This window comes from Equus caballus, chromosome 5, assembly GCF_041296265.1.
Source record: "Equus caballus isolate H_3958 breed thoroughbred chromosome 5, TB-T2T, whole genome shotgun sequence".
Classification (NCBI taxonomy): Eukaryota; Metazoa; Chordata; class Mammalia; order Perissodactyla; family Equidae; genus Equus; species Equus caballus.
The window spans coordinates 46,789,817-46,803,733 of NC_091688.1; the positions used below are offsets into that span (position 1 = coordinate 46,789,817).

Consider the following 13,917-nt stretch of genomic DNA (forward strand, 5'->3'; position numbering starts at 1 on the left):
TAATTTCCAACCCACTATGCACTGCTAATCCCTGACAGAATATCTTTCAAGGGAAAGTGAAGTGAAGACCTGACCACATAAGCAGCAGACCCTAACCAAAGGAAATGCAAAAGGTCACTCTTTAGGCAGAAGTTAAATGATCCCCAGGGAAATGTGGAAAATGAAGGAAGGAATGAAGAGAAATGGATAAGTTAAATACGTGGTTAAGTCAAATAAATATTACTATGCAAATAACAATGTCTACGTGATTTAAAATAGGTGTTGAAGTAAAATTAATGCCAATTACTCAAAAATCAGGAGGAGAGTAAATGGAATTAAGATTTTCCAGAGTTCTAGCACTGTCTAAGAGATGTAAAAATTTCTAATTCATATCGGAGTCTTTTGCACAGACTTTACAAAATACATAAAAGTGAATATATATATATATATATGTATATCAGAGTAAAATAAAGAACTAAAACAATTATTCTTTTAAATAATTCTGTAGTCTGAAAAAATAACTTTATTTTTGATGTTAAAAATGTAAGCAGCACACAGTGAAATGTGATAAATGTATAAACCCTTGTAATTACCAGCCTGACGAATGTATAGAACATTTCCATCAACCCAGGAAATTTCCCTTCAAATTTTCTCAGAGGGAACTACTCTTCTGTTCTGACGCTTCATGGAAGTCGACTTCTGCAGGAGTATCAGAAAAGTACCTTAAAAGAGATATGTTTCAGGAGTTGAAAAGCATTTTTTTGATAGGCATCTTTTGCTGAAGGTACTGTTTGGGGGGGATTATTCCTGTTATTGCCTCTTCTACAGTTTGGTTGTTTTTACTGTGGAGTATTAATCCCTTATATGAATAGACAACGGTTTGTATACCACTTCTCCTGCCCATGGACATTTGGATTTTGTCCAGTTTTTGCCTAGCATAAATGACATTGCTATGAACAGTTTTGTAGAAGCCTTTTCGGATGTATGCATTCATTTTCCTTGGGGAGTAAATAGAAGCACCTACATTAGTAGGTAACAAGGTAGGGATACTTTTAACTTCATGAGAAACTGTCAAATATTAGGAAAGTGTTTGTGCTAAATTACAGCCAATGTCACACAGTCATGTCATACACACTAAGATGGGGGAGGACGGAGAAAACAACTTTAAAAATCTATTTTTTGAATATGACTCCACTCATAGGTGGAAGTTAGTATATTGACAAGGAGATCTGATCAGTGGTTACCAGGGAAAAGGGGGGATGGGGGGAGGCCACAAAGGGGGAAGTGGTGTACCCACAACATGACTAACAAAAATGTACAACTGAAATCTCACAAGGTTGTAATCTATCATAACAGTAATTTAAAAAAATCTATTTTTCGAGATTTCTCTTTTTCACTTTCTTCCATATACTTAATGGCAGCTATGAAGGTGGCTGAGGTCACACCAAGTGTCACCACCAGGCTATTCAGGTCTGGCAGCAAAGCCATGGAGAGATACTCCAAGGCAGCCCACCCAAGTCTCAGACTCACGGACGTCAGGTAGGAATAGATGCCCATGAAATGAGGAGGGTCAGGTGATTCCTCCCTCCACAGTGCCGCTCTTCAGCTCTGTGCCACTAAAAGCGATTTCCTGGGCGTGCTTGCCGTCGCTCCATTCCATGGCCTAGATTTTATTCTATGCACTTTCTTAGATAGTCATGGCCATCATGGCCACAGGCCTCTCTCAATGGCTTTAAATCAGCCCAGGCAGGAACCAGAGGGACCTCTTTTGCCCACAGGATATCAAAGAGATCCCCTTTTGCCAAGAGGACAGCAGAGAAGGGCTCTGGCGACAGGGCTTGCGAAGAAAGAACGCGCAGGTCCGGCGCATCAGAGCAGAGGAGAGAGCGGGTCCTAGGGTTTCTGGGTGAATTCGAAGCACCGGTCATTTGCAAACCTCACTGGGTGAAGCCGAGAGCACTGACCACTGGGGCTGTGAAAAGGGCACCGAGGTGCAGGTCCACAGCCCCGCAGGGGCGAAGTCCATAATGCTGGGAGGCGGCGGGCTCCCGGGGCTCAGACACACCTAACCCACCGGCTCCTGCAGCTTCCAGGAGCTGCGATCTACGCGGGTGACTCCTGCACAGGGGCGCTTAGTCCTGAAAGTGGAAACCCTGCGTGTGATCCTGGATCCCAAAGTCAAACTGTGGGGTCCCAGGGCCCTCGCTTCGGAGGAAGGCGCGGAACGCCAGGGCCTCTCCGGAGCAGCAGTCTCCTTGCCTGAGGGGTCGCTGGTGCTTCCAGAACATTTTTCAGGTAAAATAGTGTGTCTAGAATGGTTGTGGCGGGACCTAAGGTTTTCATGGATATATCATGTGTCTTGTCACAGTTCTTGTTTCCGTAGTGTAGTGGTTATCACGTTCGCCTCACACGCGGAAGGTCCCCAGCTCGAAAACGGGCAAAAACATTCTCATTTTTCCCAGAAGTTACCTTCTCGTTTGAAAAACAAAACGAAGGGACCGGGCGTGGAGGTGCGGCCGCAACTACATTTTCCATTCACAAGAAACGTGGCACAACTTCAGTTACTCAGCCCTAGGCCAGTTACTCGGCCTCGGTTGTCTGCTCTCAGTCACAATGGAGACCGGGACACAGTCAGTGAGTCCAAGGCGGGCGCAGGACTAGGCTGGCTTCGCTTACCTTGAGATCCAGACAGTCCCTAACCTTCTCATCTGTCTCTGAAGTATTCTCTACAGGCTGACAAGTATCATGTCTCTAAAAACCAAGAACTTCTTTCCTGTGAAGCACACTTGGCTTTCCCCCTCCCAGTACACTTGGACAACAGGTTCATTTGCCTGACGGAGCAAAAGAAAACCAACCGAAGAAGTCGGGTCTCCAGCCAAAGGCACGTAGATGGAGCCTCGTGCTCCCCCGGTCAAGCTGGTCTGGGCACGAAAAGGAGCCTGTACACGTGCCGTTGTCAGGAGAGCCGCTTGAGCCAGTTCAGCGATCAGGGCGCAGACCGGCTCCCCTCCTCACCCCCTCAGAGCCAAGGGCGCCCCTTACTCAGAAGGAAACCGAGGTTCGGAAAGAGCACGTCCTTGGCTCTGCCGCACACAGTGCTAAAGCTACACCAGAAGGGAAGACAGACCAGTTCCCCTGTGGTCAGGCCTCAGAGCCCAAAGCGTCGCCCAGGCTGGAAGAGTTCGTGAATTTAAAAAGTGTATGGAAAGGGTTAAATACTAGTCCAAACCAATGATGGAAGAAACTACATTGTGAAAAAGAACTTCGAGTCACGACGATGTGTGTACTCTCTCAAGGATTTCCGTACTCCCAGAGACCTGTTTTCCTCCAGAGCTCTTCTGCGAGGATCTGTGAGGACCTTTTATGTTGACTTAGGTCCCCTTTTGTGCGCAAGACACAGAGAACAGGAGGGTACCAGTGGAGGAGGCCTCTCTCCACCTTTACCCGAGATGATATGTGAAGTAGGGACAACCTAAAATTAGGAAGCTCGTCCCTGGGTGGGCTCGAACCACCAACCTTTCGGTTAACAGCCGAACGCGCTAACCGATTGCGCCACAGAGACACACAAAAGGCCTACGCCTGCCCCCCTCAGGGAGCAGGTACTGATTCAACGCCAGGCCGAGCCACCCGCCCTTGCAGGACAGCAGTGCCGGCTCCAGAACCTCGGAAAACCCGACAGGCGGAGTCGGCGCAGCGTGTTGATCGCCTTTGAGACCCGCGCGTTGCGTGATTCCGGAGGCAGAAGGGCAGCCAAGCGGCCTCGCCCCGCCTTGCTCCACACCCGCCTCAGCTGCCAGCACCACGGAGACGCCTGGGGCCGCGACCCCCCGGGCCTGGGCCGAGTGGGGCCCAAGGGAAGCTGAATGCCAGGTGGGCGCGGGTGATGGCTCGTGCCGTTTGCTCCGTCTTCACACGACCATCTGACGCCGGCGCTCCGCTCACTCCACTCGGCTCGGCTGCGGTCGATGGGGGGAGGGAGCCGGAAGGAGGGAGTGGGGGTGGCCGAAAGGGGCAAAAGCGAAGAGGCGGGAAAGATGTGGGGGAGGCGTGGACGGAGGACAAGGAGACTTCCCAGGAGGCCTGTGGAGAGGCGTGGGCCGGCTTTGGAGAGATGAGAATTTTTTTTGTTTGATTGGGTTGTTTTTTGAAAATCATATATCAGAATTGGAAGGAAGGGAGGGAAAAACGAAAAACGTGCATGGAGGAGAGAAGAATAGGAGTACCTGCAGTTGTGCAAAGACAAAGCAGAGATGTAATTGGAATGATATTACGTGAAAATGCATAGGGCAAGGGTGGAGACTGTCCCTGGGACTGTGGCGCGCCGTGATCGTATAGTGGTTAGTACTCTGCGTTGCGGCCGCAGCAACCTCGGCTCGAATCCGAGTCACGGCACTGTTGTCTGTCATGCCTGGTGTTTTGCTTTTACTATGCATTGAATCCTGCACGGGGCTGAGCCCCTTACCTGGGGGCCAGGGAGCAGCTCTTGTGCGCTAACATGGGGATGGGGACGGTCTCCGCTCCCGTGGTTGATGCCCTGACCGCTCAGCAGGAGGCTCAGTGGCACAATTGATGAAAAATACTGTTTCTGTGTTACTCAAAATCTAAAAGATCTTAAAGACCAGGTAAAATATTTCAAAAGGGAAGAGACACATCTTCTGTAGACCTGTTATCTGGTTAAATTTTGGCTCCCGGGAATCTGTGCTCCGGGGACTTTTTCAGTCCTTGGCTATGGTTCTCCTTAGGGCCATCTATTAACCTCTCTGTGTTGTGTACACTCAAGGATTTTAAATGCCTGTCAGCAGCCACTCACAAGCCAAATGGTATCCATCAGGATCGGACAACTGGAAGAACTCAGCAATAACCACATAAATTATGATAATGTGACTACAGGACCCTCGATCCTGATGACTCAACCAGGGGAAACAGCGAATATGTGAATCTTAGGCCTGACTACATCAATAGTGGTAAGTGAGAGTAACATTACACTGGTGGAGCAGGCTGAGAACATGACCAAAATGGTGAATTGTTAAAGTCAAAGACAAAATGGAGATCAGACTTGAAAATTCCCTGAGCAGACAAACCAGTTTCGTTATGCAAGCAAATGTTAGTTTAGATTACTTTGCAAAACAAGTGGACTTAACTAGAGCCACTGCTTGTCAGCAGCTCTGAAAATCACAATGAAACTTAAATTGTTCCCCAAAAGTGGCATGAGATAAGCGATTTTAACCAGTTCCCTATCACCAGTAAAACTCGAGTGTTATAACCAATCCCTGTGAGGAATAAACAGCCACTGCCTCCTCACTCTGTGAGCTGCTTTATAACAATATGCCTCTGAGCCTCATTCCACATTAGGTTTGAGCGCTCCCAATTCCTAAACTGTCTTTTTGTTGATAATAAACTTTCAGTTATGACTATTTCAGTGATCCAGTTGTTTTACTTCTGCTAGTTCTGAACTTTGGGCAGGGCCTCAACATTTTCATCTGCCAGATTGGGCCAACCAGAGAACTCCACTTCATACTGTTTTTGTCATAGAGTCCCTTGGAGCGTCCCTAACTTGCTAGACTGACCTTTGGGCGCCCTGTTGCAGATTGGAGGCTGAGGGAGAGCTGACTTTTTCTGCATAAGAAAGAAGAAGACGGAGAGGCAGAGATACAGAGGTGGGGGATGGGCAGGAACAAGAAAATCTATTTTAGCATCTGGCACTGGATATCATATTTTGGAGAAAGAGAAGACACTGATGAGCGCATCCAGGGAAGAACTTCAGCAGAAAGAGCAGACATTTAAGGCCATTTTATGACTTTTCCAATTGTTTCTGTGTAATTCTTCTCTATCTTTGTAGAAAAGGCACAGGTGAGCTTGATATGTTTATTGTGTGTTTTTGGAATGCACGCTTAAATAAGAATGCCTACTGTGCTTCAAATTTTCATCCGTGAACCTTCTAGACTTCTCCTAGCTCCACCAACTGTGCAATAAAAACAGAATGGGCCCAACATGGGGACTCCACCTGGGGAAGTGCCATCAAAACTAAGGGGGTGCGAGAGGAATGGGACACTCTCAGCGATAGTTGCTTTCCTTTCCATGGAGGTTGTTGCACATGCTTCACACCAGATCGATCCTTTCTTCAAATGAGAGCAATTGGGAAAATATAATGTATTCAGTGGCATCCACAGAAATCTTGGGTAGGGAAGTTCAAGTACTACCAAGTAGGCGGGCTGGGGATGGCCTATTCACCGGCACCCCAGCCATCGTCCTCTGCTTTGACTACTTTTGATATGGAGCAATGGGCTTGCTCTGCTCCCCACGATCAGAGCCCATTAATCACAACAAGTTAAGAATCAAGAAAAGAAGTTTTAATTCAATTAGTGGCATAATCAGGAAGATGGCAGACTAATGTCCCAAAAATACCATCTTCCAAAATTACAGGATCTTGAGGTAGTTATATAAGGGAAAATGGGCAGTAAGGAGGGGGTTCCCTCAGGCATGAGGGACTCCAGGGTCTTTCATTGTTCCATTCTTCTGTCAGCTGTGATGGATACCTGGTAGGTGTGTGTGTTTCCTGCCTGTGGTCAGCCTGTTCCTGGAGAGAAACTCATAGAACAAAGTTTTAATTTATCAAGCTATTGGGCAGTACATATGTAAACAGGGGCCATAAATCAGGAGAGCATGTGAATATTTTAGAGTACGTGCAAGCAGCAAGAGTCACAGAGGAGGAGCATAACAAGATGGCCTCACTTATGTTCATTTACACTTTGGCAAACTGGAGACCAGACTCTACTCACCTTCACCAGACAGGGGAGATGGCAGTTCTAGAGGAGGTCAACTTCATGCTAACTGTAGATCCTCAAACCTCATAGGACTTTTCTTCTCTTCCCTTTGGTCTCTCTTCTGCCTGCAATAAGAGAGTTTCCACCACCTTTCTGTCCTGTCAGGACCCTGTCTGGCTCCCTCTACAGAGCTGAAGCGGGCAGCCGGTTTCCCCTAAGTGTCCCTCAGGGCCTGGTTGTCTGCTAGACATAACTCCATAACTCTGGTCGGTGGGCTGGACCAGGAGGAGCCCAGAAAGCTGCCTGCGGGGGTGGAGGCCGGGCACCATAATCAAACTGCATTCTTCCTCCTGCACAGATACCTACTCCTGGGGCATTCTGGCCAGGAATAGGGGGTGGGGGGGGAGGCAAATAAAGTGTACTCAAAGCTTCTCTGCAGGCTGAACCCAAAGAGGTGTGAAGTTCCAGAAGGAGCAAAAGGAACCTCACAGAGTGGACCCAATCCTCTGCCTGGCCCTCATGGACAGGCTCAAAAGAGGCTGATTTCGAGGACAGAGCCAAAGAAAAGTCCTAATGGCAGAAAGACCCATGATCTTGAGATGAAAGTCTCAATTCCCAACGTTCAATTGGGCCCTGAGGCCGGGAGTTGAATCAACCCCACACCCTGATCAGGAGAGTCATCTGCACAAGTTCAGAGACCAGGAACAGGAGGGACTGTGCCCATGGCTGGTTCTCAGTCTGGGGGATTTGGGTCCCTGGTCCACAGCCCCCAGTCCCCTAGTGTGACACGAGGCCTTGTCTGGAGACACTTTTGATTGTCATGCCTCGGGGGAGGAGAGTGGGAGGGTTTTCCTCTGCCATCAAATCATCAAAGGCCAGGGAGGTCACTAAACATGCTGCAGTCCATGGGCAGAGCCCTCCCCCCCACGCACACACAAAATGATCCGATCCTAACTATCAATGTTACCAAACCAGGTTCGTTTTGGCCTGCTGCCCAGGAAGCCAAACACCAAGACGAAGAGATTGCAGCAGAGAGAGAGTTTACTCACAAGGCAGCCACCTGAGGAAGCAAGAGCATGAGCCTCAAATTCGCTTCCCAAAAATAGGGACTCAGGGATATTTATGGGGGGCAAGGTGGGCTGAAATGTGAAGAGAGGTGATTGGATGTTAGGAGAGGTGAGGTAATTGATGATGTGCCCAAACGTAGTCAGACTTCATGCTTCCTCATAGGACCCATGTTCACAAAATGGCAGCATTAGGGTGATCTGAGGGTGGAGTTTTTAGCCTCTTGATGTCAAAAGGCCACCTATCAGACATCTACGCTGGCCTGTTGATGAGTTGGTGGTCTCAACCAGCCTGAAGTGGACAGAGTTCTAATTCCTGAAAAACAGCTCACACGCCCATTACCATGGTGACCCAGGCTGCAGGGAGATATCTATAGGAGCCTAGTGGAAGTCAGACAGCACGTTGCCTAAGCAGCACAGTTAACAATGGGTGCGTTAAACAGCTAAAAGTTATAACCTAACTGCAAAAAGGAAAAAACTTCAGTACCTAGATACTTCATCATCAATGGCTGTTTGCTGGTTTCATTGCCAAGACCGAGATTGAGAAAACCCGGTGTAGATCAATGTCCCACACACCCCACAGACAAGAAAACAGGAATTCCTAACTAATTGGATGTGGGGTCTGAGGAAAACTCCGGCGACGGAGAGAACGCCGAGTCTTTCGGTCTGAGCACAGGGAAGGATGGAGCTGGCATCGACTAAGGCGGGAAAACTGCAGGTGCAGCGGGTTGTAGCGGGAAGATCCGGCATCCACTTCGGGGCCGCCTGGAAAGGAGATTTGCTTGAAAGCCTTTCCCCTCCACCGTCTGTCTCCGTCCCTGCATCACCTGAGTCCTTTGGGAGGTTGGAGATGCCAAGGACTCAGGTCTAGGTGTGCGGCCCCTTCTCACCCTGGGCGCCTCCCCTCCCACCTCCTCCCGCCAACCTCGGCCACTCCCCGGCCCCCGCGTCCTTCTCTCCTCACGTGGGCGCCTTCAGGAGGCACGTCTCCAGGGCAGTTCAGAGGTGCCGCCGCGACGAGGCGACTCGCTTTGGCACGGGTGGCCTTGGCGGGCCTCGGGGGACCCTCGGTGCGTCGCCTGCGGTCTCCTTTGTCGGTGAAAGCAGGGAGGAAAGGGCCTTCTGAAAGGATTCCTGGTTTAAGACGAGTGACCCGCTCCCAGAGGCCCAAGGCCTCCGGGAGCGCAAAGCAAACGTCCCCTGGTCGCAAGCAAGGAAAGGAAGTGCCAGCCACCAGTTCTCTGGCGGTCTAGTGGTTAGCATTCGGTGCTTTCACCGCCGTGGCTCGGGTTCGATTCCTGGTCAGGGAATCCTTTTGCGCCGTCTGTCCGCACACATGAACCTTCCTTTCCTCTGCTGAGGGCTCGTGCCCTCTGCTCCTCGCACGGAGACTTCACCTCCCGCAGAGGAAGGGGAACAAGGGCGGGCCGCTTCTCAGGGCACGCCGCTCTTACTGGTCTCCACATCAGCCACCCGCAGAAGCGCCTTCACGGGGCTGCGAAGCATCTTGCTCAGGTTTACACAGCCCTGCAGACCCTCAAAGCCCTGTGGGGCTGCACCCAAGGCGGTTCGGACCTGGCTCAGCTCTCTCTGACCGAGAGGAGGCCAAGCCCAGGCGGCCTGTTGGTGCGGGCCCTGCAAACGGGCCGGTTGGCCGGGCCTCCCAGCCCACTTCGCAGATAGAACGCTTCCAAGGCCTTCGGACGAAAGAGGTGCCCGGAGGCGATGCCGGCGAGGGTTGAGGGGAAGGTGAGCGGTGGGTCGGGTCTTCGAGGGCTGTGCTGTTTGTAGATTGAGCGGTGTAGGAAGCCGATGTTGACTGACCCCACAAAGGCAGCACGTGAAGTACGCACAAAATGGAAAACTCTTACTGCTGCCATAAGCAGAACGCAGGAGTAAAAATCAGCACCAGAATATCAAAACAACGGTACCACAGTTTCTATAACGGCTATTGCGTTTAAACTGTGTGGACTCTACCAGGCACTGAACGCGTTTTCCCTTTTCCCTTTGACACTCACTCCGAAAGCCTGTTGGGATAAACGTTGTGTCCACTGTAAGGCATGAGGAGAGCGAGAGCCTGGGGAGGTGATGTGGACCGAGCGACAGAGGCAGCAGGCAGAGTATGTAGACGACACAATGCAGCGGCTGTCTGTCGGCTGGTCAGTCGGTCTGGAGCCCCTGCTGAAGGTGGTCAGTCTGGTGGGACCCCACCTCGGGTTCTGTGTGTGTGGAGGGGAGGTGGGGACCGTCGCTTGAATTCCTCTGCAGAGAGTCGTTTGGAGGAACAGCGAGGGTGCAGGCGGGTGTGGGAATGGTGGAGGGACAGCCAGCTACACCATGCCTGCAGGGCATGTGCTCCCAATTACCTGGCAGGGGAGATACTTTGATCGCCAGTGGTGGGTTACTCTGGGTGAGGCTTCTCCGTTGACCCCTGCGCTTACCCCACAAGAGGGAAACTCGACTCCAAAATTTGTGTTAGTGGGTAATTGTGTTCATGCTCTTCCCTTGCTTGCCCTGGCTCACGACAGACTTGGGTGTCCTTGCAACTCTCCTTGGCATGTGGAGAAGGCTTGCTTGGTACTCCTATCAAGCCTCACAAATAGCTACAAGATCTTTGTCTTTAGATGTTAAGTTTGGTTCTTGGTGAAAAGTCCTGGCCCTACGTATCTGCACACCATGCATGCCACTGAGTGGGGCTCTTTGCCCTCTGGGCCTATTGATGTTGGTCAGGGAAGATCCTGCAGGCTGGCTGGCAGACATCAACAAGAGAAAGGACAGAAGGAGTGCATGGTGTGAAAGCCTTCCCATGGGAGAAAAAGGCATCTCCACAGTCCCTTTGGGGACGAGATGGAAGAAGGCACCCCTTTCTGAACAAAAGGCGCAACACCTGGCTTCTCATGGAAGCTCCTGGGTCCAGTGTGCCCTCTCTCTCCCTGCACTAGCCAGCTGCTTCTCGACTCTCACCTGGCTTCCCCTCTCCCTCCTTCTCTTCCACCTCAGGTATGTATGTTCTCAGGGACCATGAAGCCCCCTAGCCCATGAAAATGACCAACCAGTGCTTGGGGAGGGAGTTGGATCCACATTCTAGAGCAACAGGAGGAGAGAGAACATGTTGGGGCAGGAGGCAACTGGTTCCCTAGGTGGTTCTCTTGCCTTAGCCCATCTAGGGGCCTAGCTCACTCCTCTCTGAGGGGCCTGTGTTGCATGAGGCCCATGGAGTTGGCCAAGTTGGCATCTCTCCCACTGCTCCTCAAGGGCCAAAAGGACTATCCTGTGGGTTCCACTCTTGCCCAGAAGAGACACCTGGGAAATGCTCCAGGAGAAGCCCAGTCTCTGCACACTGGACCACTTTGGAGCGATGCTTCCATCAGCCCATCCTTCCCTAGGAGGGCCTTGGAGAGAGGAGAAATGATCTAGGAAGATGGACTCTTCAGTGTCTCATTTGAGGCAAAAGGAAAAAGGATGAGTCTTCCCTCACCCTCAACGTCTGTGGTTGCAGAGAGGCTTGTAGAGCAAGACCACCCTCTCTCCAGCAGGATTATCCAGCTGCTTTGGACACCTCACCTGGCTGGGGTCTCCTCCTCTTCCTTCTCCTTGGTCCTCCTTCTTGTCCTTCTTCTAGTCTTCTATCCTGGTGTTCCTTGAGTGCCTATCTTCCTTTTGTGCCACAGAACTTCTCACTCTCCACTGCAGATTACACATTTCCTTGGGTTGTGCTGAACTTCAAATAAGGAAATGTATGTAAGAGTGCCACAAATGCTCAATAATTGTGATCCCATTATTTTTATCAGTAACATCATCTGAATCATCAGGATTGTCTAACTCTTTCTCTTTTTTTAACTTTATTTTTTATTTTTTTCCCTTTTTCTCCCCAAAGCCCCCCAGTACATAGTTGTGTATTTTTTCAGTTGTGGGTCGTTCTAGTTGTGGCACGTGGGATGCTGCCTCAGCATGGCCTGATGAGTGGTGCCATGTCTGCGCCCAGGATTCAAACTGGCGAAACCCTGGGCCGCCGAAGCGGAGCGTGCAAACTTAACTGCTTGGCCACAGGGCCAGCCCCTAACTCTTTCTTTTTTAAGGATTGCATTTTCTTGTCCGAATATATTGATATACACTTAAACATTATGTAATCTTTGAGTAATAAATTGATTGGGTTATTTTATTATTAGAAAAAGTACTGCAGAGAATATTCTGTACTAGAGATATATTACACATATATCCTTGGCAATTCTGTAGGATAGAGACTGTTCTTTTATCCACCCTGTAGCCAACCTATCAATGCTAAATATCTTTAACAAAGTTTTCCCAACAGTCTAACCCTCGATGGGAAATTTCCTTAACTTGTTATCATCTCGATTCAAGGACTCTGGACAATTGGCATGATATCCCAGATTAGCTGAAACTGAGATTTTTTTCTCTCTATTCTATTTTGTTTGTCTGTTTTCTTCTGTTCTTAGGTCACAACTTCCTAATAAAATGGTCAGCAACAACAACGTTGCTTGCGAAATGTTAGTGCTTCCATTGTTCACATGCTGGTCTACCCAATATTGTGCGTGGAGCCAGGGAAGAAGAGATCTGCATTGTGCCCCACTCTGGCCCTCTTCTGGCAATGCCCTCTTCCATTAGGCAAGGATTATGTGGAGCCAAGAGGAGAATCCCACATGAAGCCCACATCCTCCCTCCCCCATAGGCCTATCCATTGTACAAAGAATCTCAGAATCCCTTGCCCAGTGTCTTTTAGCCCAAGTGTAAGGTTTGTGGATCTTTCTTCCTTGCATTGTCAAACTGATTAAATAAGGTACCCTTTTCTTGTACTCAGACCTTGGTCTTGTGGGCAGAGTGGCATCAAGAGGCTGCTTTTCAGAGAGATCTAGTGGATGAAGCATGGATATGTTCGAGGTGCAGAACACAACCTGGTTCCAGCAGGCTAGTGGGCAAGCTCCAACAGAGGGTCTCACCATACTTCATTTCTCTGGTGTGTCACCCCAGGAAGTCCAAGAATTCTAAACTCATCCTTGCCATCCAAGTGATTATAAAGGTATAGTTTTCAAAGTAAAAGAATACAATCTATTTCAATATAAATGAAGAGCTTGTTTTATCTAAGTTTGATTGGTGGCTTTAAAAAATATAGACTAAAGATAGATAGCAAGCTTGCCACTAACATTTGCATGTGCCAGTGCAAAAAATAAAAACAGTGTCATCAAAGCTGTTTACACTCTGAGGTGGGTTGTGAACATAACTTATTTCATCATCTGTTCAGGAGCCTTGAATGCAAGGAACACAGAGGTTGAGTTTTAGTCCCAGGCTAACTTGAGAAGTCTTATAGGAGGTCCTCACTATGTTAAGGTGGGATCCGAAAGTCCTAAGCCCTCAGGGGTAAGGATGGTCTTGTCTAGTCCTGCCCTTTCAAATTCCAGGGCTCTTTGGGGAAGGAAACTTGGCAATACAAACAGTATAAGGAAAAGGAAAGTTTAAAAAGTCCAGGAGAAATTGTGGCCACAGACTTGACCTCTAACAGATTTAGCCTTGAGTACACATATCCTGGGTAGTGTGGGAAACCGTAAGACATCAATGTGGTGTGGTGTTCCCCAAATGATAACGAACCCCAAGAGCCTGTCAGAGGAAAATATATCCATCCTAGGGCTGTAGAGTGCCCACAAACATCATTTTAAGAGAATCAATTAGCATCTAGAATTTAGTTATAAAACATAAGAATGAAATCTCATGTATCTGGAATTTTAGAAATACTTCTATCAATCTTTGTTTCAAAGCAGACATGAAAATGGAAATTAGAAAATATTCTGAATCAAACAAAACTGAAAATACTACACATACTGCACAAGATGCAGCTTGATGAAAAAAATAAGAATAATAAGAAGTTTTCACATATTGAGGTATATGGGGAAGCCATTCTGGTTTAAATCTGATTCAGCCTGAAACTTGTTTCTCCCAGAGCAGCCTGGGTTATGGTCCAGCAGACATGCACTGTCCATCTGCTTCAAACATTTTCCCAAAGCAAAGAATGCGCTCTTTAAAGACAGGGGTGTAATGTCTCCCTCTCTCTGACACCAATACCAGTACTTCTTTAAAGATAAGCTTTTTCCTCAGAG

General features: G+C 48.9%; 1 non-coding gene across 1 annotated transcript; it reads right to left on the bottom strand.

The window, feature by feature from the left end:
- Nucleotides 1-3,467: 3,467 nt before the first annotated feature.
- Nucleotides 3,468-3,541, bottom strand: TRNAN-GUU (transfer RNA asparagine (anticodon GUU)). The gene has a single exon. It is a non-coding gene; the product is annotated as a tRNA-Asn (tRNA).
- Nucleotides 3,542-13,917: the final 10,376 nt, after the last annotated feature.